The sequence below is a fragment of the Gorilla gorilla genome, chromosome 7 (genome assembly GCF_029281585.2).
Source record: "Gorilla gorilla gorilla isolate KB3781 chromosome 7, NHGRI_mGorGor1-v2.1_pri, whole genome shotgun sequence".
NCBI classification, from domain to species: Eukaryota; Metazoa; Chordata; class Mammalia; order Primates; family Hominidae; genus Gorilla; species Gorilla gorilla.
In genome coordinates, this window is record NC_073231.2 from 71,069,235 (window position 1) to 71,075,663 (window position 6,429).

Consider the following 6,429-nt stretch of genomic DNA (forward strand, 5'->3'; position numbering starts at 1 on the left):
TCCCTGAAGAAAAAGTGACTAGACTAGGACAATCAAAATGGAAACATGGCTTCCTAAACAAATACGTTTTCAACATTGTTCTCCATTTATGCATTCTATTCCCGGCAGAGAGAAGAGGCCCTGGCACATATTAGGATGCCATAAATTGTGTTATATAAAATAATTATTTTTATTTCCTATAAGACCTGGTGAAAATGAAGCAAATAGACAAAGTAAAAATAATATATTTATTCTATGTTATATTTTGGAAGGATGTACAGGGTGGGGGCAAGAAAGATGGTAAGGAGTGTTAAAAGAAAGTCCCTTGAAAGAAGAAGGCTTACTTTCTTCAAAATCCTTTAACATTTAAATTGCCAAATTTTATTCTTATCCATCTGACTGAAGCAAATTTTATCATGTAGAAAACCCTTAACTGTATGAAGATGCCACAGTCTAGGCCTCTGATCTCAGAGGCTGTGTTTTAAAAGCATGGAAACCCACATGGAATCTATAATAAATCTTAAATGATGGCTCCATGTGGGCATACATGGCTATTGTTGATGCTCTATGCACTACATTTGTATTATTTGTTTTCATATATTAGGTGTTTCCTTGACATTGAGATTTATTGAATTAGGAATAGCACTATAAGAATCTCAAGTGTCAGTAAAAAATGTCTAATCTAGTCCAAAGTTTTTAGGAAGTTAATGCTAATTAGGGTTACATTAAACATCCAGACACAGAGAAGTCATATTTGAGGCATGTCATTTAATAAAGTTGTTTGTTAACTACTAGTGAAAATCTTCTTAGAATAGAGATTAATTGGTAAGGAATATGAATTGCATAATAAATCAAACAATACCAGGATTAAAGTATTAATCTCTGAGCAAGGTGGGAAATTACATTGCCAGAGGGGAAGTCTTCTCATTCTAAGTTATTTAAGCTTCTTGATAAGCCTGCCCTGATATGAAATCTACTGGTTTGCAAATTTAAAAAGTCATGAAGTATATATTTTAAAGAAAGCACAATTTGGCTGGGTGTGGTGGCTCATGCCTCTAATCCCAGCACTTTGGGAGGCTGAGGCGGGTGGATCGCTTGAGGTCAGGAGTTCGAGACCAGCCTGACCAACATGGTGAAACCCCATCTCCACTAAAAATACAAAAATTAGCCAGGCGTGGTAGTGTGTGCCTGCAGTCTCAGCTACTTGGGAGGCTGAGGCTGGAGAATCGCTTGAACCCAGGAGGTGGAGGTTGCAGTGAGCTGAGATGGCACCACTGCACTTTAGCCTGGGCAATAGAGCAAAAATCTGTCAAAAAAAAAAAAAAGAGAGAGAGAAAGAGGGAAAAAGAAAGAAAGAAAGAAGAAAGAAAGAGAAAGAAAGAAAGAAAGAAAGAAAGAAAGAAAGAAAGAAAGAAAGAAAAGAAGGCACAATTTAATCACTTTCTCCTCTAAAAAGCAGGTCTGTTTTGTAAAATTACCAAACCTCAAACTAATATAAGGAACGATAATGTATTTTGTTTATATATAAACTCTATGTTTCTACATACTTTCTAGAGGAATAGATTTTACTTTCACACGTCTCAACATTTGTATTAAAAATGATTATTTTGCCTCTCAGTGAATGAATAATTGTTACGTTCTGTAACTATGCTTCAGATTTTTCATCCTGAACTGAAATACTCTCCTTCCTTAAGCTACAAAAGACACTTCATAGAAAAGCAAACAAACAAAAAACCCTGATTTACAAATGGTTTTCATTCTTGATTTGTCTGCAAAACTGTTCCTCTTTAGGAAGATATTTGACATTTTAAAAACAGTTTGCCATCTCCCATGTACCATGAGTACGAAATATTTTGTAACCTTAGGGATGGGCCAGATGAATATGCCTTAAGGAAAGCTTTTGCTTGATGGCATCAGTGTCAGTGCCCTGTATATTCACGAGCCATTGTCTCCCAGTTGGGAGAGATGGCAGTCCTGTTGTTTCTTAAAGTCACACCCCCTCCCCCCACACACAACCTAGTCAATGTCTTCTTTTTATATAGCAATTAAAAAACACCAAGGTATTTAAATTATTATGCTTTTCATTTTGATTCCTAATTTATATTTCATTGTCCATACTTATTTTTCCCTAGCATTATTTCATTCCTAAGTAAATCTTACAGGAAAGAATCTGATCGTTCTACGAGTTTTACCTTAGGCAATCAAACAGCTGCTTTATAAGCTGTTTCTTCCAAGCCTTTTGAATGTTGTCAGACATCGAATTCATTGTTTGTCATTTCCTGTTTACAACAAAACTAAAATATGGTTATAAAGCCTAGAGACAAACTTCCTCAAGTATAAAATGAATAGAATTAAAACGTATTTTATTCTAAATAGCAAAATACTTTCATAAAGAAAAAATGAAAATTCAGAAATTAGGCTGGATAAAAGTTTTATATACCAAAAACAGCACACTATACAGTTGAAGGATACAGACCCGAGATCCAGGCTAGACAATTTCACACACTGGACATGTGCCTGAGCTCTCTGATCTTGGGCAAGTTACAGAGCATCCCTGAGACCCAGTTTTTTCATCTGGGGAATGGAATGGAGATGATGATAGCATCCACCATTGTGTTGTTAAATCGTTTATGTAATATTTATAAATTGTTGAATATCATTTGATCATATACATAAGCATGTGTTTTAGGCACACTTTTTTTTTTTTTTTTAATTTCAGAACAGTCAGACTCGCACCGCAGCGGCCGGGAACGCTCGCAGTTCACATGCTCAGTCCTCCTTGGCTGACTCGCCACCCACGCTGCCGCAGCATGGACGCCCCGAGGTACGTGGTCAACTTTGGGCCTGGTGCAGCCAAGCTGCCACACTCAGTGTTGTTAGAGATACAAAAGGAATTATTAGACTACAAAGGAATTGGCATTAGTATTCTTGAAATGAGTCACAGGCCGTCAGATTTTATCAAGATTATTAACAATGCAGAGAATCTTGTGCGGGAATTGCTAGCTGTTCCAGACAACTACGAGGTGATTTTTGTGCAAGGAGGTGGGTCGAGCCAGTTCAGTGCTGTCCCCTGAAAGTTGATTGGCTTGAAAGCAGGAAGGAGTGCGGACTATGTGGTGACAGGAGCTTGGTCAGCTAAGGCTGTAGAAGAAGCCTGGGACTATAAATATTGTTCACTCTAAACTTGGGAGTTATACCTAAATTCCAGATCCAAGCACCTGGAGCCTCAACCCGGATGCCTCCTACGTGTATTATTGTGCAAATGGGACGGTGCATGGCGTGGAATTTGACTTTATACCCGATGTCAAAGGAGCAGTACTGGTTTGTGACATGTTCTCAAACTTCCTGTCGAAGCCAGTGGATGTTTCCAAGTTTGACCTGATTTCTTCTGGTGCCCAGAAGAATGTTGGCTCTGCTGGGGTCACTGTGGTGATAGTCCGTGATGACCAACTGGGGTTTGCCCTCCGAGAGTCCCCTTCAGTACTGGAATGCAAGGTGCAGGCTGGAAACAGCTCCTCGTACAACACGCCTCCATGTTTCAGCATCTACATCATGGGCTTGGTCCTGGAATGGACTAAAAAAAAATGGAGGTGCTGCTGCCATGGAGAAGCTTAGCTCCATCAAATCCCAAATGATTTATGAGATTACTGATAATTCTCAAGGATTCTACGTATGTCCAGTGGAGACCCAAAATAGAAGCAAGATGAATATTCCATTCTGCATTGGCAATGTCAAAGGAGATGATGCTTTAGTAAAAAGATTTCTCGTTAAAGCTTTTGAACTCAATATGTTGTCCTTGAAAGGGCACAGGTCTGTGGGAGGCATCCAGGCCTCTCTGTATAATTCTGTCACAATAGAAGATGTTCAGGAGCTGGCCGCCTTCATGAAAAAATTTTTGGAGATGCGTCAGCTATGAACACATCCTAACCAGAATATACTCTGTTATTAAACAACATACAAAGTTTAAAGTAACTTGGGGATGGCTACAAAAAGTTAACAAACACAGTAGTTTTCTCAAATGAACATGTTTATTATAGATTTTTCTTTTTTGAAAGAACAACAGCAAAACATCTACAGCTCTGCAAAGCTGGTGTGAAGTAATGTTCACCTTAATTCTGATTTGAACTGGAAGCATTTTCAAAAATCTTCTCATTGCTTTTCTAACAAATTCCAGCTTATTTTGCCTTTGCTGCTATTCTTTCTAGTTAGATTTAAAAGCTGCCTGTGGATATAATAATGCAAGTTGCAATTAAGTATTTCTGGAGTCATGGGAACACACAGCACAGAGGGTAGATGGGGCCCTCTAGGTGCTGAATGTAGACATCTGTGGGGTCTCCTGGGTTCAGCGGCTGTTGATTCAAGGTCAACATTAATCATTGGAGTAGTGGTTTAAGAGTACCAGGCAAAGTGAAAACTGTAGATCGATGTTTATACTGTTATTACAAGAGAAGTGCCATACTTTATCTATGTTTATATTAGCAAGGTCTGTTGTTAATACCATATGCTTTATATTTCTATGAATTTATATTTCTAATAATACGGTTATCACTGATACATGTAGAGACTTTTAGAATTTATTAAATCCTTGACCTTGTGCATCATAGCATTCCATTAGTCATAGTTGCACCCCCTCCCTAGTCTTCCCCTTCCTCTTTTCAATCTGTTTTATGAAAAAGATCTAGAAGTTCTTGATTCATTTTTACTGTTATTTCCATAGGTAGAAGAGAAAGTTGATTGGTTGGTTGTTTTTTAATTATGCCATTAAACTAAACACTTCTGTTAAATAATCTTATCCTTTCTTTTCTTAACTGTTTTCTTTGTAATGTTTAACGACGACAGTGATACTTTGCTGAAAAGTCTTTCCCCTATTGTTTATCTATTGTCAGTATTTTATGTTGAATATGTGAAGAACATTAAAGTCCTAAAACATCTAAAAAATTTTCAGAACACTTTCAGATAGACAGAAATGTTGCAAGGATAGTACAAAGTGTTCCCATGTACCCCACATCAAGTTTCCAGTATTACTGACATCTTTTATTACAAGTGTTCATTTGTCTCAGCTATTCAGATTGTATTTGTTTTTACCTAATATGCTTTTTCTATTCCAGGATCTCATTCATGATACCATATTTCATTTATTTACCTTGTCTTCTTTGATGATACAAGGAAGTATCATCAGATACTCCTTTGATGTGTCGTGACAGTTTCTCAGACTTTCCTTGTTTAATCTGACATTGACAGTGATAATTTTGAGAAGTACTGGTCAGGTATTTTGTCCTTCATTTGGGGTTTGTCTAATGGTTTTCTCATGATTAGACCAGAGTTAGGGGTTTGGTTCACAGAAACAAAACCTTTGAGGTAAAATGTCATTCTCATCACGTTATCTCAAGGGTACACACTATCGGTGTGACTTACTACTGATATATGGAGCTTGGTTACCTGGCTGAGGTAGTGTTTGTCAGGTTTTTCCACTGTGAAGTGGCTTTTCCTCATCCCATCCTTTTCATACCATACTCTATAGAAGAAAGCTATTATGCTTACACTTAAGGGATAGGGGGTTATGTTCTTCCTCCTTGAAACTAAAACATCTACATTAATTATTTGGACTTCTTCTGTACAAGAAATTTGTCTTCTTTCTCACATATATTACTTAATCATTTATTTATATCAGTATATATACATGAATTTTATTTTATACTTTGGCTATAGTACTTTTTTATTTTTGTGATTAACTTATTCAATTTTTTTGGCCATTTTTAGTTGACTACTGTGGCCCCTACCTTCACTGTTTTCTTTCTTTTTTCATTTAAGTACTTTCTTGCTTCCTGGCATGAAAAGATGCTCAAGGCATCTTGTCCAAATGTGGCCAAACTGGGGTAATTTTTTAGTGCCATTTTAGTTGGACTTGAATATTCTCTAGGCTGGAGTATTCAATCTCTTCTAAGGAAAAGCACAGCAATATAAAAAGTCAAGAGCTTTGGAATCATTCACGATAGAAATCAAATACTGACCTGACTATTGCTTACGTGACCTTGAGCATGTTATCTCCTCTTTTAATCTCAAAAATATTATATGCCCTTCCTCACTTTGGAATATGAATAGAAGTAGCTGTGCTGAGATTTCAAGTTCAATTCCTAAGTTTCTGTACCTAAAATTTTCCTTGAAGAATAAGCTGAAATATATTTGTGAATTTTTAAATGATTGAAAAGTCAACAAATGCTAAACTTAATTTTAGAGGAGTATGAACCACCAATTCTAATTGAATAATTTAACATTTTTGACTAAATCCAAAGAAATGATTGGTCCTAACTATATGTTGGTGGCATTTTTGTAAACACATAAACAAAAATAAATTATTGGCAGACAAAGTCTACAATAGAGAAAGAATGAGTGCCTGCCATTAAGGATGATGTGACAATTCAGAAAAATTGGAATTTCTGGGTTTAATCA

The 6,429-nt window shown here is 36.6% G+C and overlaps 1 pseudogene; it reads left to right on the top strand.

Moving 5' to 3' along the window:
• The first annotated feature begins 2,711 nt into the window (after window positions 1-2,711).
• Window positions 2,712-3,970, top strand: LOC101131003 (phosphoserine aminotransferase-like; annotated as a pseudogene).
• Window positions 3,971-6,429: the final 2,459 nt, after the last annotated feature.